Raw genomic sequence first — 19,944 nt, 5'->3', positions numbered from 1 at the left:
AGGCACCAGCAGCTCCGACAATTCCAACACGGGAGCGACCGAAAGAGACAGCAAAGACGCAGCGAGACAGAAAACAGCAGCCACTCGGAAAAAGGAAAAGATCATAGCAACTAAGACCTTAGGGATAGTAAAATGGTATAATGTTAAGCAAAATTATGGTTTTATAACAAGGTGTGACAACCAGCAAGACATATTCGTGCATAGAACTGCTATTAAAAAGAATAACCCTGAAAAATGCATCCCAAGCTTGGGAGATGGAGAGGTGGTGGAATTTAATATTGTACTAGGGAGAAAAGGGTTACAAGCATCGCAGGTCACTGGGCCTGATGGTGTTCCTGTAAAAGGCAGTATATATGCAAAAAATCGTAGTCATGTTAGACAATATCTCCATTGTAAGCCCCCCCTACAGTTTCCCTTTCCTAATCCCACCTTTCCCTTTTACCCTATGTCCTATTACCCCCAGTGTATTCCCAATCCGTTTTTTCACCCATGGTTTCCCTCACAAAACCATGCTTTTGCCAATTGTTTCCCCAAAAATCCCTTTCCAATGCCGAGTGGGGGATGAAAAGGGGGAGGGAAGAAGTTAAACCCTCTCCTGCCTCAGTTTCCCCACAAAGCATGCTCAGAGTTCTGTCTCCCTTCTGTCAGCCCTAAGATGTTCCAGAGAATCTGTTTGGACATTTAAAGACTCAGGAGGGTGGCTTGTTTTGTCTTGAAACTGTTCTTGTTATGTTTATCCAGTTGTTTTCATTCTCCTTTTATTAAAATAAAACGGGTGAGGTGTTGGGGTCCCTCCCCTGCCGTGTAGCCCTGGGAGAGGGGCCCTGAGGGCACAGACACGGGGCTTCCCTGCCCCTGCTCAGCCTCGTTCCCATTGGTTGGTTTGTGTTCCCTGCGCGGGCAGAAGGACCCTTGGTCCCGTGACTGGAACAGTTCCTCGGCAGAGCCCCGGCCATGCGGCTGGAGAAATAAACATCTCTCTGAAACAGCTATCAAGAATCTGTCTGTCCATATATATTTCCTTTCCACGGGACTCCTGGTTTGATATATGCGTGTTGCAGTATCCCCACTGCAACACCCTGCTCCCTCTGCTTGCTCCCACGCCTCCAAACCCACAGCTGGCTCTGTTGGCTGCTCTCAGTGCTGGTATCGGAGCACAGACACGATTTTGTAACTCAAATCCACACCTGGCCAGCCCTCCCCAGGACACCAGATGATGGAGGATGCTGCAAATAACTTGGGGACATTGAAACTGTGGAGTAAACCTCAGACATGAGACCCCTCTTGACTTCTCCTGGAGGCTGTGAAGGGCTGAGTTGCTGCAGCAGCACAAAACAGGGTAAGACTCAAGAATCCAGAGCAGAAGCTGTGCAAGGATACCAAAATTATTGAGGCCATGAGACTAGTGAGAGCAATAAATCACAGCACACTACGGGCATGATTTTGTTATCTTCATGATGTAAAACCCCTCCTTCTCCTCCTCCCAGCCCTCTCCTGCCCACATGACTTGTGGCAGAAGCAACCCACTGATTTTTTGGGAATGAAGTCATCGGGGACAGCATCAATTCAGCTCTCGAAGCAGATGGAGAGGGGAATCTTGTATCTAGAGCATGTGGGAATACTTCAGGTTTGCTTCTGCAGGCACAAGGTGCTGCAACGTGCCCTTTCCTCCCTCTCCTGGCATTCGGCTCGTGCAACAAAATCAGTTCATGCCAAATAAACCATTGGGTCTGATTCTGTTATCTCTTCTTCCTGCCAGGACGGCTCCCTCAAGGGGCTGGAATGGATGTGAGCAACGCCTGCAAGGGCGGGTGCTCCCAAAAAACAGCTTCTGTCCTGCAAACTGCTTCCTACAGTGCTTTGAAGAGTCATTCCTTGCTCCAAAGTCCCTCCAATCTTCCCATCCTTTCCAGAGAGCTTTAGATCAGCGCTGAAAATAAATAATCCCCAAGGAAGAAATTTGTGGAGCGAAGGCAAGTCATCCTGGTGGGAGGATTGGCAGAGCAGATGCTGCAGACGGGACCACGGGCGAGCTGGTGAGGGAAAGGGCAAACATGGGAATTGCATTTCCTGGAGCAGAATGAGATTTGGGCAATAAAACTAAATATTCTTGAAATGTGAGGCACGCTTTCATTTTTTTCCGCAGTCTGTGCTGAAAGTGCCGTATGTTTGGGAATGTTCTTGAGAGGAAAGAGGCCGTTTTCAACAGGGTAGGAGGGTTTCAACAAAATCTGAATGAGAGCAAAGAAAGAACAGGACCCCCAGCAGACTGCTTCCCACTTATTACACATTTGCAGCAGGAAGAGGTGAAAATATAAACATGTTTCCCAGGAAAAAATCATTCATTTAAAAAAAAAAAAAAAATCATTGTTGCATCCGTGAGCTCTCCAAAATCAAACTGATAAAACTTCCACAGACTCAGAAGTCTCCAAAATGCATCTCTTACCCCATAAAGTACGGTCAGGTTGTTTGACAGGGCCCCCCTCTTCACTGCTTCCCCAGAGAACAACTGGTGACAGCTGTGGTTGACATTATTTAAACATTTCAGTATTACATTTCTGCTTTCATTTTTCATCACCTTTCGGCTGAAATTCTCCAGGCCCGGCCAGTTCAAAGCAAATAGCTAGAGGAAATGAGAATGAAAAAAAATAATTTTAAAAATCCCAGCCTACTAATTTTTTTTAGAATGGTGTGATTCCAAAATTAAATAAAAGCCTACATAACCTCTTCCAAATCAATGATTATGGTTTAAACAAACAGATTGGGAGACTGAGAGGGAGACAAAATTAGATGGAGAATTACACTTTTCCAAGGAAAATGGGACTGACCTGGACAAAGCTTTTGGTGTTAAAATCATCCCACAAGGACACAACAGCTGTGCCCATTTCCAAAAAGTGATGAGGGCTAAAAATAAAGATATAATAAGGAGTAATAAAGATACAACTTCTGTCCCAATGAAGCACGGCCAAATGATTACTCAGAAATGAGAAAGTCAAAGAGAGAAAGTCTCCCACATGGCTTTTTCCTTCATTTATTGTGGGAGCCTGCCTCATTCTGGAGTTGTATTTATAGGCATCAGCTATGGGTGCAGCTTATGGAAGCAGGATCTTGTTAGAGATGAGTCAGGAAAGATGTCAGCAAACCTTACCTTCCTTTCCTGAGCATCCTTGATGCTCAGCCACCTCCTTATTTACCACCTTGTGCTCACAGCTTGTGAGTTCAGCCCTGGAAGTTCAACTTCCACCTCCAGCCCAGCCTCTTTTCACTCAGATTCTGCTCATGGCCAGCTCCACCCTCCCGACTCTGCTCTTCATTGTGGAATTACATCCTCTAAAAAAGGCTCAGTGCCTTGAAGGAGAAAACTGTGCTCTGTAGATTGCTCAAAATGACATTGAAAGTCGAGATATTCAGCCTGTGTTTCCATGCTGTTAAATGAGTTTGGAAATTACACAGCTCTTCCCTGAAACCCACCTGAAGTTCCCATCTCTCCTGGCCATTAACCACTCCCGTTTTCTTGGCACAGCAAATGGCCACAGAGAGAAATGTGGAATGAAATCTGTCTCTGCTGGAGGAGTCAGGGCACAGGATGGCAGAATGGGCTGCTTTTAACTGGGGCAGAGGTAATTTTCTTTCCAAGGTGATTTGGGCACATCCTAATTTTTGAGGTGCCACTCACAAAGCTCAGGGAGGTGTGCACATCATTGTAATTTTGGTATGGAATCACAGAATGGTTTGGGTTGGAAGGGACCTTAAAGATCATCTCATTCCAACCCCCTGCCATGGGTAGGGACACCTTCCACTATCCCAGGTTGCTCCAAGCCCCGTCCAGCCTGGCCTTGGACACTTCCAGGGATCCAGGGGCATCCTTTAAGTTCTCTCCTCTAGGAAGCAGATCAGCAGAGTTAAAAGAGATTTGTGGGGATTAACCTCTCCAGCTGCCACAACCACCATTCCCTGCTTCTGCTTCTTCCAAGAAGAGCCACAGCTCTGCAGGGAAATACATTCCAGCTCCTCCCAGCCCCAGCTGTCGGCACAGATGGGACAAGGCCATGCAAGATGCTAAATCTGCCATGTGAGAGCTCCATGCTCGAGGCTGTGTTGGCTCCCAGTCCCCTCAGACCTTCACCAGCAGATCCTTCCCTGTCTGCCAGCGTGGAGCATCAGCATCCCAGGAGATTCCAGGAGGTGAAGTGGCTTTGCCAAGGCAGTCTGACAAACCAGTGGCAGCTTTGGGAATGAATTCTGGTTTCACCTCTTGGCTTTCGAGGCAGAACAGCCCATGGAAAATGTGGTGTCCCCTCCTCCCACCGACACATTCGCCTCCCAAAATAGAGGCACTTAGACTCTCACAGGCAAAACTGGCTCAAAAACGCAATGATTTAGCTCTCAGATGAGCCAGCAGAACACGCAAAAACAGGAAAGCAAAGAGAGCCCAGCTGTTTCAACCTTCTTTTGTGGGGAGAAATAAATTCATACAACAAATGGGGTGAGGAGAAGGTATTGAGGCATGGACTGGGCTGTCAGAAGGAATGCATTTCCCTCACAAATCCCAGGGTGAGGGTTTCAAAGTTGCTTCAGGGCAAGAGCTCTGGTGAAATGGCCTTTTTTTTTTTTTTTTTTTTCACAGCTACCAAAGCATTTTTGCTGTGCCATAATTTAGTTCCCCAAATTAAGAAAAAGGGAAGTGTGGAAGTGCCCTGGGGGAGCATGTGGTTTGTGTCTGTGCTCAGTATTGGTCCAGACAAACCCCAAGGAGCCCAGCTAACCTTGGAGCTACCTCAGCAGGAGCATGGATCTGTCAGCTGGACATGTCACACACTCGTCCCCTGCACATGGCACTTGATGGATGAGATGATTTGAAGTTTTTGACAACAGCTTTTTGTGGTGGGGGAAAAAAAATGAGTTTTTTCAGCAAGTTGCAGATAAATGAGCAGAGTTTGCTCGAGTGCAGGGAATGCAGAAAGCAACAGAGTCAGGGATTCGTGAGGGGAATGGAAAATGCAAGGGACTGGTTTTAAAATTAAGGTGTAGAGACAGAGCAAATCTGGTCTTCAAATCCTTTAGTGTTTGTCAGGAGGAATGGGATGGGAGAGGAGAGGAGAGGAGAGGAGAGGAGAGGAGAGGAGAGGAGAGGAGAGGAGAGGAGAGGAGAGGAGAGGAGAGGAGAGGAGAGGAGAGGAGAGGAGAGGAGAGGAGAGGAGAGGAGAGGAGAGGAGAGGAGAGGAGAGGAGAGGAGAGGAGAGGAGAGGAGAGGAGAGGAGAGGAGAGGAGAGGAGAGGAGAGGAGAGGAGAGGAGAGGAGAGGAGAGGAGAGGAGAGGAGAGGAGAGGAGAGGAGAGGAGAGGAGAGGAGAGGAGAGGAGAGGAGAGGAGAGGAGAGGAGAGGAGGAGAGCTCATTTCATCCTTCCAGTACTTTAAGATGGCTTGTAAAACAGAGGTAGAGTGACTTTTTCCTCAGTGATAGGAGAAGGGGAAATGGTTTTAAGCTAAAAGAGGAGAGATTCAGATTAGATATTAGGAAGAAACTCTTCCCTGGGAGGGTGGTGAGGCCCTGGCCAGGTTGGACAGGCCTTGGAGCAGCCTGGGATGGTGGAATATGTCCCTGCCCACGGCAGGGGGTGGGAGGAGATGACTTTTGAGGTCCCTCCCAACCCAAACCATTCCACGATTCCATGATTCCATGACTGCAGCACTGCCCACGTTGACAGCTGTAAGAGAGTCCTACAGTAGGATTTGTTCCCTGAGCAGGAGCCCCCTGCTCTCCTCATCACCTGTCCCATGGGATGCTGAGGGTGACATGCAGCAGGGCCTGGTGAAATAAATCTGGTTTTAAATGAAATGCAAAGGACTGCAGGAGGCTGTGAGGGTCCTGGCCAGCTGATGGTCACTGACGACAAGTAAATCAGACAGAAAAATCAGCATCTTTATGCAGGGTGGGGTGGAGCCAGGAGTTTCTCGTGGAACCAGTAGGAATTCTCACCATAGGTGTGTCCAAGAGTGACATTTAGGGTGGAAGAAGCCCGTCAGTGAAACCTCTAGCACAGAAATTGTTATGCATCACAGGAGGACCATGAGGAAAGGACACAAAGGACAGCTGAAAAAGGAGAAGATAATAGGGTGACTTCATATAAGTATTCCAGGGGTGATGCAAGGAACGTATTAATGTCATCAAAATATTGGCACTGGGTTGAAAATCTGAAAACCAACGTTCAGATGTTTCATGGTCTGTTAAATCACATGATGAAAGGCATTTTGAACAACAACAAAAAAAAGATTTTATATGAATGAGCATTGTTCTCCATGAAAACAGACCAACACCAAATGGAATTATCAAAACAGAGTGGAAAGTAGCAAATAATAATAAAAATAATAAATCCTGCCATTAGATTTTCACAGCCTAATTATTCAGAGGGTTAGTCACTAATGGCCTGAGACACCCCCATCACAGGGAACACAAGTAGTCAGGAGAAATGTGATTGCAGATAAGTGGCCTGAATTACGAATAATGACAAATAAGAAATATATTTTACAGTTCTTTCATACCCCCTATCTGTGACTCTCAAAGAACTTAATGAATCCATGTGACCCTTTTGGTAGCAGAAGATTTTGGTCACCTTAATATGCTGCATTTGTGAATTAATTAGGCAAAATATCCAATGATCCCTCAATTTCTGGCTATTAAGCACTTTGCCCTCCATAATCTTCATTCCACTGTTCTCTGACCTTGGACTTGAAACTTCTGGAAGGACCTGACAAAACCTCAGGTTCTGGCAGGTTTTCAGAGCAATGGCTGAAGCATTTTCATGTCATTTATGAGAGTCTGGGAAGCTGTTTAGGATTTTCTGCTTTACTCACAGAAGAAGATAATGGGAAATTTGTCACCATGCTGCAGGGTCCAGGTTCAGATCCCTACACCTGACTCAAGTCTAGAAAACTATTCTACATTTTCCTTTTTGGAAGCTGGACAACTACAGCCTTTACTGCTTCACATTTTGCAGATGTACTCTTTGCTTGTTGTGGGGAGTCTCAGAAACAGCTGACACCAGATATCACAATGGTGATTGATCTGATACATTCATTTCCTTGATAACCCAGGTGTTTTCCGTGGAAGGGTAAAGAAAAAAAAAAAATCTCTGACCTAAAGTAATAAGCTAATAGACTTCGTGTTCTGACTTTAGAGAAAGGGGGGAAAGAGATGAGGAATTCATAAATATATTTATGCTTCCAATCCACTCCAAATGATTAAACTCCCTCAGGTTTGTAAGAAAAAAAGACAGTGCAAAGGAATTCTTGGATTTCCTGGTAAGCAAATCATTCATTAATAAAGAACACTTCATTGTGGATAGAAACACCTTCTGTTTGATTCTTTACAACACAGAAGCCTCATCAACTGCCTGGCATGGAATATTGGAAAGGTCAAGATTAGCATTAATCATATTTTGGAATGCTGATAAAGGGTGTTTTAGCTGCTAGCCAAAAAAACAAAATTAAAAAAAAAAAAGAAACAAGACTTCTTCCTACATATTCCCATCACATTATTCAAAGCAAGAGAAGAACAATTTCCAACTGATTTGGAAACAGCCAACCTGATCCTGTGCTGATTGGCAAGCAGTTATTATTGCTCTTCATTATTTGTACGCAGTAGCCTGAGGATGCGCCGGCGTGATAAACACTGGGTGCACATTCTGGAATGGAAAGTTCCTTCCCTAACTAATCAGAGCAAAGCTGGGAGGAGAGGGAAGGAGTGGAGGGGTGCAGTGACTTGCTCAAGGTTACTCCACTGGCCAGCACCAGATGCGGCAGCACCATCCCAGTCTGTACCAAACACATCCAACAGGCACATCCTTGGATTTCAGGTGGAGGAGCTGAGCTCCCCTCTGGACACACCCCCTCACTTGACATCACACCGTAGTATTTGTAAATTTATGTCTCTGCTGTGCCATCCTGCTTTGTCCCTGACAAAGACACCACGCAGTGCCAGAAGAAGGAGCTGCTGGAGCTTTGTCACAACCATCCACACTCAAGACGTTATTGAAGGCAGCACCATTTCAAGACCTGAAATACTTCACCTTCTATACAGAGCTCAAATTCCAGCAGTTCTGTATCATTTATCAGAAAACATGTCTTGCTCGGGACAGGTTCCTGGTCCAGACTGGCTCCCAGTGCTCTGCAGTACTGGAACCTTCATGGGGTGGACACAGGTTTTGGGGTCAGAGCAATGCTTACATGTGATGTTAGGAAAAGCATGAGAGCTCTCAAAGGAGGGAGCAGAGCACCAGGAAATCCAGATGGAGCACAGGGAAAGCTCAGGACTTGGCTGATGGTGGTCCCAGGAGACCCACTGTCCCCACAGCCATTGACAGCACAGCAACTCCCAAATCCAGGGGTGTTGTCACCTGTGCGTGTCATCACTGAATCTCTGCCTTTCCTCATGGCTGCCTTTCGGGATGGCTGTTGTATCCGTAACAAAAGCCATTCCTGGGTGATCCAAGCATCCTGCACCGCTCACAACAGTGATAGTTTCAAAGGTTTGCATTAACAATTAATGGAAATCACACATTCACCAGAGCTGCCCTAATTCCTCTGCCCCGGCTCCCAGGTCATGGCTTTTCCTCTTAATCCTTCTGGAGAGGCCCCTCTGCACTAGTGGCAGTATTTGTGCAAAGTCATGGGGAGAATTGGTCATCACCTGCAAAGGAAAATTGGTGCAAAAGGAACTGTTTTCACTGGGAAGTGGTGGTTCTTCCTGCCCCACCTGACTGAAGCTGGGAAATCCTCAGGGAGGGAGAATGAGGCAGTGCTGGCTTCTCCCATGTCTGGGTTCCTGAGCAAAGGGGAGAAACAGAATCTGGGGAGACTTGGAAAGGTGATTTCACTGTAAAGTCCACCCCCCATCAGCATCTCGGCACTTCTCCAGGTACTCTGTCCATGCAGCTGAATTACAGAATTAGACTGAGAGAATTGGGTTTGTTCAGTCTGGAGAAGAGAAACAAGTTGTCAAGAAGGATGGAGACTATTTACCAGAGCCTGGAGTGACAGAACAAGGGGGAAAAGCTTCAAAATGAACAAGAGTTGGTTTCGATTGGACATTAGGAATAAAAGTCTTTACTGTGAGGGTGGTGAAGCTCTGGCACAGGGTTCCCAGAGAAGCTGCCCCTGGATCCCTGGAAGTGTCCAAGGCCAGGTTGGATGGGTTTTGGAGCAACCTGGGATAGTGGAAGGTGTCCCTGCCCCTGGCAGGGGTGCAACTGGATGATCCTTAAGAAATGCAAGGTTCAAAAAAATTATCACTTTCTCCTTCTACTTTTAGCCTCAGCAAGCTGTGTGTGTGTGTCTCCTGCCTCTGCTCCCAAAGCCTGGCCACTCCACAGAGCTCCACAGTCAGCTGTCACCTTGTGGCTCTATGGAGACACGGGTCATGTTCCTCCTCTCCCATGATGGAGACAGCCAGGCACTTTGTTTCCCTCTTATTTCAATGCTGACTTACCCGGGGAGCACGATAACCAGATGTTTTAATTCTGGATAAATTACTCCTTCCTGCAAGAATTGCTAAAAGGGAAAAAAAAAAAAAAAAAAAAAAAGCCTGGAGGGGGAAAACACAGCACAGCTTGTTCAGTGCTGCTTCAAGGAAAGCTGGAATTCTGGGTAATGGTTTTCAGGGAAGCAGTGCAGGCATGAGGGGGCTGGGGGGGACCCTAAACAACCTCTCTGCTCTGCTGAGCAGAAGGAGAATAGGAGAGAGCAGCAACCAAGATGCCAAAGTGACGATAATGTATACGGCTGCTCGGCAAGAGGCTAGCGCTGTGACTCATGTAGTGTCAAGGTAAATACAGAAGTTGTTCTGCGTGTGCATTTGTTGCCTGTGGGGCTCTTTTACAAAGGAAATTAGACAGCTCTGTGGCTGGAATCACGGCGGGGGGGTGCCCAGCGCTGATGTATTGACAGGTCGCTCGGGAGGACGCAGAGGCTGCTCAGCTTTGCTGCCCATTTCCATTTTTCAGAGAGGGGTGTTACCTGGGCTATCCCAGCCGGCTCGGGCCAGGCAGTGGGACCATCCCTGCTCCCCAAAGGGGCTCCGAGTGCCTCTGTTCGCTGCTCCAGGGGTATGTAAATCACTCCCCGCTGAGCCTGACCTGTGCAGGATGCAGGATGTGCTCCTGCTCTCGCGGAGGTCACTGAGCCGTTCAGTTGGGAACCGCAGGAGATGATGCTCTTGCTCCTGAAAGTTTGGGGTTCACTTCCCAGCAAATGGAGAGACGGCAAAGCTTGAAAAATGAAAAATATTCCTCTTACTCAACACTGTGGGAGGCTTCAGCCCTGGGGCAAAGCCCTGCCTTTGGAACGTGACTGGAGTGCCTGAATCAGGAGCGCTGGTGTCCTGTTAACTCTCAATGCTCAATAAAGGCAGGGAGCTGTTCCAGAGATGGTTGAAGCATCTTCTCAGAGCGTTTTGCTCTCTCCAATGCCACCAGAGCATCTCAGGGCAGGGTTTCTGCTCATGCCAGGCTGACAAACTGGCTGTTAGAGCAGCACTGAATATGTTTCATGACCTCCATCCTGGATCCCCGGGAAAGGAGGCTGTTAGGCTGTCCATGCCGGCATCGCTCTTTGGAAAGAATGTAATTTGCTGCAGAGCAGTAATGGGAAACAGATGAGCTATATAACCCAGTAGGCCATTTATGCTTCATTTCTGCAAATGCAGGCTGGAACATACGGTTGTATTTATGTTTGGGGTGTGCAGAAGGGAAAAAAATACCCCTAAAACCTAAACCCCTGTTCTTTATCACTTGATTGGCCTGGACACTCTGAGTATAAACATTACACCGTGGAGACAAGAGGGCAAAATTTCTTAATGTCCTGTAGTGTCTAGACCAAAAGCAATAAAGGCTCATGCTGTCCTGTGCACCTCATTGTAATCACATTATTCAGGGGAGAACCTGTCAGATGGGCTGAAAAATGGAAGTTTCACCTTTTTAAAACTAATTTGATAACTTCATTACCCCATGAGACAGGGAAGTGATTGGAGCCAAGGCATATACTAATGTCTTGTTGAATGCTCTTTGATTTTATTTTTTTTTACAGCCCCTGGAATCAGTCAGGAGTTCTGCATTATCTCATTATAATTGTCCCAGGAGAGGTACCTCGATAATTTTTATTACCAGTGGGAATGAAAATGTATGTTTTATTTGGTAATTTCATAATAATGGCTCCAACTCTGTAACAAACTCTCAGTGAGCTGAACCCTGGTCCATCATTATGCACTTGCTCTGGAAACACGGAATAAGACAGCAAGTGCATTCACACTGGGAACAGGAGCTGGCAAGTCCCTTTCCCGTCATTTTAAACAGCAGCAGGGGCAAAAAAAAAATGTTGAGAGGAATAACCACAACAGTGGCAGTGGCCTATTCACTGCAGTGAAGTCAGATCCAGCTTCCAAGACCTCTCTCAGCCTTGCCTTCCCTATTTTCCTCTCCCTAGAGGATGGTATCTTAGCTCCAGAAGCGCTGATGTCAGCCCAAATTTTAGCAACTCTTGACAGGTCACTTTCACTTGTTCCCTCCGTGATTTACAATTTTTCTCAGCCCCCAGGTGGTGCCATAGCTCAAAATGGGGTTGAAGGCACCTTCCAGCCTCCTTGCTGGCCTCAGGAGCAACCTCAGGTGGACCTTCATGAACCATGGAACCTCCATGAACCCTCAAGAACATTCATGCTACATCCCTGGAAGTGTCCAAGGCCAGGTTGGACGGGGCTTGGAACAACCTGGGGTAGTGGAAGGTGTCTCTTGGAACTGGAATTGGAACGAGATGATCTCCAAAGTCCCTCCCAACCCAAACCATTCTGTGATTCCACAATCTCCAGCTTGGTGCTTGGATCAAACTCCAGTAAATACAACCTCCTGAGTATTGCTGGATCAGCACGAAGAAGATGAAGAGAAGGTAAAGATTCGTGAACTCCACAGCATTGTCCTGTGGCATTTTGGGGCTGACCAGAAGCAAAGGTCATCCACATGGCCTGTAGCAAAGCCCAGGTACTCCCAGGAACTGCAAAAAGCAACTCACAGAGGAGAAGTGAAATCAAGGGCTTCTAAAGACAAAGATTACAGCAATTCTCGATCCCCTTAATCCACCTGCTGGAGACATGCAGAACATATTGGAGAGGCATCGCTCCGTGCTGCTGCATGCTTGCACTGTGCCCCAGGCATCTGCTGTTAGCCATTTCTGGAGGCAGGAAGCTTTGTCTGACCCTCCACAGCCCATCTTATGCTCGTATCACTCATGGAACAGCACAGTTTTCAATCTGATAGCTCAGTGTCTGTCTGCTCCTTCTGCAGTGCCAGGCTGCTGCAAGCTTGGAGACCCTGCTCGAAGCCTGGGAGCCACGGACTCAAAATCTCCCTGCCTCCAGTCACTGCCTTTATTATCATTCTGTGTGTTCCTCATGACAGAAATTCCATGGTATGGTTGCCCCCAAAGCAATTTGTATGCTACGACTCAAAAAGAGCCCCAGGCAAGAGCTGGCCTGATTTAAGAGAGTGAAAAAAAATTAAATATCCGAGTCTATCGAGAGCAGTTGTCTTCTAGATCCAGAGATCGCTTCCCCCAGATTTTCTTTATTCACACTCTGCTGAAGGTTACAACCTCTCTGGGAAGAATCAATTCTCTCATTGCTTGGCTTGTTGCAGACAAAAATACATTTTTAGTAAAGATATACTGATTAAGTCCATTCAATTTCCCTGATGCAGGTTAGGATAACCTCACCGGAGAGCTCTGTCAGCTGATAAAAAGAGAAATCTGCTGCATGAGACAGCAGTCGATTTTAAAGAATAATATAATATAATATAATATAATATAATATAATATAAACAGGCTGGAAAAGAGCCCATGCTCAAGCAGGGCCAAATAGATCAGATTGCTCAGAGCTTGTCTACCTGAGTTTTGAATGTCTCCAAGGATGGAGAGCCAACAACCTCTCTGGGAAGCCCATTTCAGTGATTCAACAGTCACAGGGTGACTTTGTTTTGCCATTACATCCAATAAGAGTTTCCCATGTGCATCACCTCTGGTTCTTCCAGGGCCACACTGGATATTGCAGATGGCAACATGATGCCACCAAGCCTTCTCTTGTGCATGCTGAGCACACCCAGCTCTCAGCCATTGCCACACCATGTGCTCCAGGATCCTGAACCTCTTGGTGACACTTTGCAGGGCTCACTCCTGAATGCTCCAGGCTTTGTTGTTTTGGGAAGTGCAGAACAGGACATGGCATTCCAGAAGTGGTGTCACGACTGCTGCTTCAGAGGTGAGGAGTCCCTTCTCTCAACCTCCTGGTGAACACTTCCCTGAGCACAGTTTGCCACGAGGATGCACTGCTGACTCGTGTGCTGCCAAAACCCCCAGCTCCTCCTCCACAAAGCTGCTTCCCAGCCAGCTGGCACCAACCCACCTCACTGCACAGGGTTATCGAGTGCTAGATGCAGCATTTTAATCATGGCTTGAGTGGTAAGAGCAGCTAAGAGCTCTTACATTTCTTTAAGTTCTCTTAATTAAGGGGTAATTTAGCTTCCAAAGCTTTGCGTCATCTCTTGAGATTACCTAATGAGCAGCGTGGCTTGAAGCACAGTGATGCCACCAGGCCCGACTTCAGACCCACAGAGCTCACATTAAGTGTTGAGGAAACTGCTAATGCACTTCAGGAGAGGTTTTCCCACCCAGCTTCCAGGGGGATAGCTCAGGGAATGAGGTCCCTGAGACAGGACATGATTTTCATCCATTCCAAGCCATGAAGAGGCACCAATATTCTCCCAAATTATCTTTCAAAAAGCAGCAAATTTTTACGTGGTTGCTGCCCAGCAGACTGGGTTCCAGCACACAGATGTACTGCTGGCTCAAACAGCCAGAAGTGTCAGGGCTGGAGTTAATTGCAAATTGATTGAATGGAGGGTACATTTAAAAAAAAAAAAGATTCCAGAAGTTACAAATTCATTCACTGGGTCAAGAAAAAGCTTTGTGCTTATTCAGTCTCTGCCATCCAAGCTCTCTGTAAATGTTTACAAACCAACGACTGATGCTGTCCATGTTTCGAGGTGTTCCACATTCCTGCTATTTACCAAGGAAAAGAATCTAAGCCACAGGAAAACATAAAAGCATAATATATCCACAGAAATGTTAATGTGTGCTACCTTGTTTCATCTTGAGCACCAAGTACTCACCTACCTGCAGAAAGGTTCTCTGGCATAATTACAGAGTTGTCTTTCTTCAACAATTTATTAATGCAGCTATGTGAAGAACCAAGGTCAGTGTTTGTGGATTTTACTGGATAACAAATAAACCTGAGAATCCAGAGGACTGTTAACCCAAGAGTGGAGGAGGTTTTGAGTTATTAGAAACCCACTGCTTATATCTCCTTCCCTTTGCCTGACGTGGCACATCTCCCAAATAATCTCAGCTTTAAATTATATCCTGAGTTTATTAACCATGACATCAGAGAGAAAACTACCTACTATCATCTTTTTCCTTCCTAAGGCTGAAGATTTCTGCCAAGTCATCTCAAAGTCTCTTCTTTTCTATTAAAAATAAACTCCACTGCATTAACTCTACTCCATTAACCTTTCCTCTTGGTTAAAGGTTTCTAAGCCACTCCAGAAGCTGCTGCTTCCTCTGGTTTCATCCTGCATTTATTGTGAAGTGAGAATCAGAAACAAGAGGAAAGGACAGGGATTGACAGGGTTTTTCAAAATTCATCAGGAAATGCAAAATTTTACAACCACTCGGGCAAATTCTCAGAGCTACGCCAGGATTCTTCCTCATCAGGAAAAGGAGTTGCAACTCTGCTAGAAGAATGCAATAAATGGAAATAAAGACAGGTAGCCATCAGCCAGACCATCCCAGCCCTGCAAATCAACAAGGGTCAACCTCAAACACCCATCACGGGTTGAGGTTCAGCTCCATCAGATGCTGTTTATGCCAGTCTCACACAATTCCATTCTTCCAAGTCTTTTCTCAGTGTAAAGGGAAAATCTGGTCATTGCTCCTTGTGAGCCAAGGAACTTTAATGCCATAACTGTCTTTAGGGTTGGGGTTAATGCATGGTGTAGAAAGAGCAGCTGGTTTTCTCTGGGTGGGTTCAGTCCCTTAATGAGCTGTTAATTACAGAACATGACAATTCCAGCCCAGATCTGGCCTGACCAGTGCATCTGGAGAACAACCAGATTCTGAGACTTGTACTTTATAGGTTTGCAGTAGGCTGGTGGTGATGTCTTTTCCTGGTCTTAAAATCAAGAGTCAAACACGGGTAGAAGGAGAAAAGGGATTTTACCTTGGTATCTATTTTAAGGATCCTTAGGTGCACACGTCCAGGTCATATGCATCGAAATGCACCCCACCGAATATATGCCCCCCCAAAAGATCTGGTATATCATTATAGGTTTTACTAATTAGCATATCTATCAAAGATTCCCCATTTAGAAGTTTGAATGAGCCCCCCTCCCCAGGGAGCCTTCCCCTGGATGGTTCTATCTTAGTTTACAGAATGTGTTCTGGAGAGGACCTTGGGGTCTGGGGCACACTGATCCCTAAGCTACGAAGCTTCTAAAATGTTTGGTCTCTTAGCTTGACAAACAAGTCCAAGCATGTAGGCAAAAAGCACAAAGAATACAGAAGTTGTAAAAAAGGTATAACGGGTATGAAAGAAAAGGCAAAAAATCTTTATGGCATCAGTGGATTTAACAATGGCAAATTAGCAATCCCAATACCTGTGTGCCGTTCTGAGACCACTTGACAATGATAATGGGAAATCTCATGGAATCCTCCTTTGGTTTATGGACAGAACTGAGTAGGAGCCACTTCACTTGTGAATCCTTTCACTTCAGTAAGGAAGTAAAAGAATTCATGAGGTCTGATGCTGCACAAATATCACTGTCCCTGAACAAATCACGTGAAGGAAAGTTTTTCAAATTACTCCATATTTATGACCAGGAGGGTTTGTCTCACAGGTGGTATGGATTCAACTGCTTTGAGAATCAAATTTCAGGTTTCTTTAAGAGCTTAGAAAGCTGAACCTCAGGTCTCCATTAATACAAAAAAGGCAAAGTGATTTTCCTTTCCTCTTTATCTATAAACCTTTCTTGCCTGCCTGAGTTCCACTTCAGTCTTAGGGCTGTGCTCCTCTTTCACTTTGTGTGTGAAGAGCAGCTCCCACAGTCTCAACCAGGACTTTTCTGCACATTTGATTCAGTTGGTTCAAACACACCTGAACTTGCCAGAACCTCTCACACGTGCAACATCTGAGATATGATTTCACATCAGGACAGCCACTTCTCAGTTTTGACCACTGAATGCAACAGAAGCTCATTTCACCTCTCTTTGCAGAAAGCAGAAAGAAAAACCCTTAATTTCTCCTCTGAGGTACAAGATTTTGCCACACACAAACATTTACCAGTGCTTTACAGCTTTGCAGGAGGGCTCAGAGTCATTATCAATGTCTTGCTGCATCACTAATGGGTCCTCACTGTGAGACCGCCTGTGCCGACCCAGGAGACAAAAATCTCTGCTCCTGATGGCTCTTTGAATCCCTCCTTGGTGATTAACTCAGCCCCCAGCTCTCCACAGCTGCAGCCCTGCTGACAGAGCCCTGCCATGGAAGCTCATTTTGGAAACATTATTGAGGTTTAAGATCAAGCTCCAGCAGTTAGTTTGCTGTCCAAAGCCATGGAGAGACTCCATTTGATTTAATGGGAATTTGTTATATTCGTTTCAGCGGCATGGGCTCCCTAAAGTGATGATCTCTGGTTTGCCAACAAAGAGGAAGACGTCAATAGACTTTTGGGTCAGGAGCTTTCCTTTGACACAAAGAAAGTGAAAGTTCTGCCGGAAAGTTAATCTTTTTCTCAGTTCTTTGGAAAACGAAAGTAACGTGTTTTGACTTGCATTGTGATTGATATTTTTTTCCTCATTAGTTCCTAATCTCTGTTAAGTGCTGGGATTCTTCTGTGATAACTCTTGAAGAAATCAATGGCTTGGGGTTTGGGTTATGGAGTGGTTGTCTCTTGTGGCTTGAGAGCATCTCCCCCTGGTAAGGACTGGAAGATAACTTTAGGTTTAGAGATCTTCTAGAAATGAAACAGCATTTTGGAATGGTTGGGAATTTGCAGAAATAAAAGGCATCAGCAGAGGCATCTCTTTAAATGGCTCAGCAGGAAGGCTCACAGCTCATGGCTCACAGTGGTTAAAATTTCTTCTCTTCATTCTGAATCAGGGGTCATGTCTGAAAGAAGAATGCAGTGACTGGGAATCTTCTTCCGTTCCCTTAAGTTCTTGTGTGAAATATTTTACCCCCCTCAAATCCAGTCACCAAATTTCTCCCAACCAGCCTGAGGGAATAAATTTCACATCTTCTTTCAATGGTCTTTGCTGGTGTTACCTTTTAAATTAACAGCTGGGAAACAAGAAAGTCTTTCTGGTTTATTAGCAGAAGCCTGACCTAAATATTCATTTGAGCACAGAGCAATGAATCCTCATGTAAAGAACCCTTCAGAAAGCAGCCTGGGACAGAGACAGACAGAGAGAACAGGCAGCATCCTCATTTCCCTGAGAAAAGTGCCACCTACAGAGACTTCCTATCATCACTGCTGAAAACCAGGCCATGGCATTTATGCTATTGCAGTGATTAATAAAGTTGAAAATTCCCCAGCAAGGCTCCCTTTTTTAAGGTCAGCTGCTGTGAAGATCACTCTGCCTCCAGAAGAAGAACTAAGGAGAGTGTTCCCAGACAAGGCCAGCAAAGCTCATCTGCCCATGTTTGGTTTCCAGCCCAACCCTCACCAGAATGGCACCTCTCAGCTCCGTGTGAAAAAGTCAAGGATCCCACGGATTTAGGTGGCAAAATGTTATGAAATTGCCCAGGTAGCATTAAAGTGACTCAGTGACCTGGGAGTGGGAGCGATGGTGTCAACATGCCCTGGGCACAAGCCCATACCTGCTTCCCACACACTGGGAGTCTAAAGAAAAGGAGACAGAGCTGCATCTCAATCCAAAAACAGAGGAATTGAAAAGGTTGAAAATTATATCCTGGGCTTTCCATGCATACCTGCAGTCCAAGCCAACTTCTCTACCTTCCCTACCTCTGATCCTTGCTGAGAATCATGGAATTACTGAATATTTTAGGTTGAAAGGGACCTCAAAGATCATCCAGTCCCACCCCCTCCCATGAGCAGGGACACCTCCCACTATCCACTAAGCCCCATCCAGCCTGGTCTTGGACACTTCCACAGATGGACCATCCACAACCTCTCTGGGAAGCAACTTCCTCAGGCAAAGGTTTGCATCCTGAGCTTGGACATGCCAGTAAAGGTTTTGAAGCTGTTGTTGCCTCTTGGAAAGAAAAGATTTCAAGGATATTCTGCAGCAGTCTGACAGAACACTGCAGGGACAACTCGCTCACAGCTACAGAGCGTTGGTGATCTATATTTCATGCTTCTGATACTCTCTTCAAACAACTGACACGCTCATTTTCTGACTCCCACAAATAATTATTTCAGTTTGGATTCAGCCATTTTCTCCCCCTCTAGCTTACAACAACAGTTCTAGAATCGTGTCAAATTCACAGAAACCTGTAAATTATAAATTACAGGGTGGTAACAGTGCACATGTCCATCAGTGCCAGTGGGGTCCTTCTTTAGTTTCAGTTTGTTTTCTTAACTTTTCTAAGAGATTCTTTGCCACCTTTGCAGACACATTCACAGGAATTTGGGAAATAGAAGGATGAAGGTTTTACCCAGGGGAAAGTTGGTCCCTCCAGATTATATTGAGAAGGTTTTGGTGAATTCAGACAACTTGATGGAGTTTATGCTGAGTTAATGCTTCCCATTATAGACCAGGAAGGCAGTGCCAGAATATTTTTCAGTGCCCCACATTGATGATAAGAATGTAATTACCAGAAGAAAAGTTCAGACGTCTTTCCATTGTTTTCAGTGTTGGTAGTGGGAAACATCTGATCTTAAAAACCACTTAAAACAATTTAAGCATTTTGTTTGTTTGCTTTAGCTTTTCTTCATGTTCTTTCTTGAATTTTATATTTTGCAACACTTAAAGTTTTTAAACATCTCCATTTTTGCAGAAGTTCTCAATTAGCAAACTTTAATTTCACTTTCTTGTTTGGTTGGTTGGGATTTTTTTTAAATTTAACTGTTTCCAACACCAGGAAGGGTTTGAGGGAAGACTTGGAAAGGAAAAACCTAATACAATAAAAAATTTTGAAAGGGTGTGAGAAGTTGAGACAACATTACTCCTTGTGCTGAGCAGGAAGCAGAAGATTGAGGAAGGAAAAAACAGTCCTTATTATGAAGCTGAAATAATTTTGAAATGTAAAAGCTTTCCACAATAGGCTTCAGAAGTCTTTGATTTGAAAGGTCATTTTTGTTTCACCAAAAACAGTGGAAAAGAAAGGTGTTAATGGGATAGACAGACAGAGCTGATTTGGACTTTATACACACAGTGTCCTACAGATTTTGCTGAAGCAAGTAAGTCTCTGCCCTTGGGAAAACCAGGCTTTCCAATATAAGACAGGAAAACAAACCATGGAATCGCAATGAGCCAAACTCTCCTGTTGGGTTTCCTTACTGATTTATTTTGCAATGAGCTGACTTCTGACTCCAGTATTTTATCAGGCAAAACAGTAGGGTGGCACCACTTTTCCTGTGCCTGAAATCCCAGATTATAGCAGAGAAATATGACGGCATCTCACTGTAGTCAGTGCTGTGTGATCCCCGAGGAAACTCAGCCTTTCTCCCTAAAGAGTGGCCTCACAAAGTCAAGGAAGATACAGCCAAGAGACAAATCTACTGCTGCAAAATCTCTTTGTCTGGGTCTGAGAGCTCCAGGAGGCAAAATAAAGAAGGTATTCTTGTTCTCCATTCTGTAGCATCTCTGAAAATCAGACCCCATGGGC

The 19,944-nt window shown here is 45.4% G+C and overlaps 1 long non-coding RNA gene across 1 annotated transcript in view; it reads right to left on the bottom strand.

Moving 5' to 3' along the window:
- Positions 1–19,944, bottom strand: part of LOC125324303 — a 34,906-nt gene that overhangs the window by 2,674 nt on the left and 12,288 nt on the right. Inside the window, exon 3 of the long non-coding RNA XR_007202918.1 lies at positions 2,447–2,623. This is a non-coding gene — a long non-coding RNA (uncharacterized LOC125324303). The remainder of the gene's footprint in view (positions 1–2,446; positions 2,624–19,944) is intronic.

This window comes from Corvus hawaiiensis, chromosome 4, assembly GCF_020740725.1.
Source record: "Corvus hawaiiensis isolate bCorHaw1 chromosome 4, bCorHaw1.pri.cur, whole genome shotgun sequence".
Lineage (NCBI taxonomy): Eukaryota > Metazoa > Chordata > Aves > Passeriformes > Corvidae > Corvus > Corvus hawaiiensis.
The sequence above is the reverse complement of the archived record's forward strand: the minus strand, read 5'-3'. Positions and strand labels throughout refer to the sequence as shown.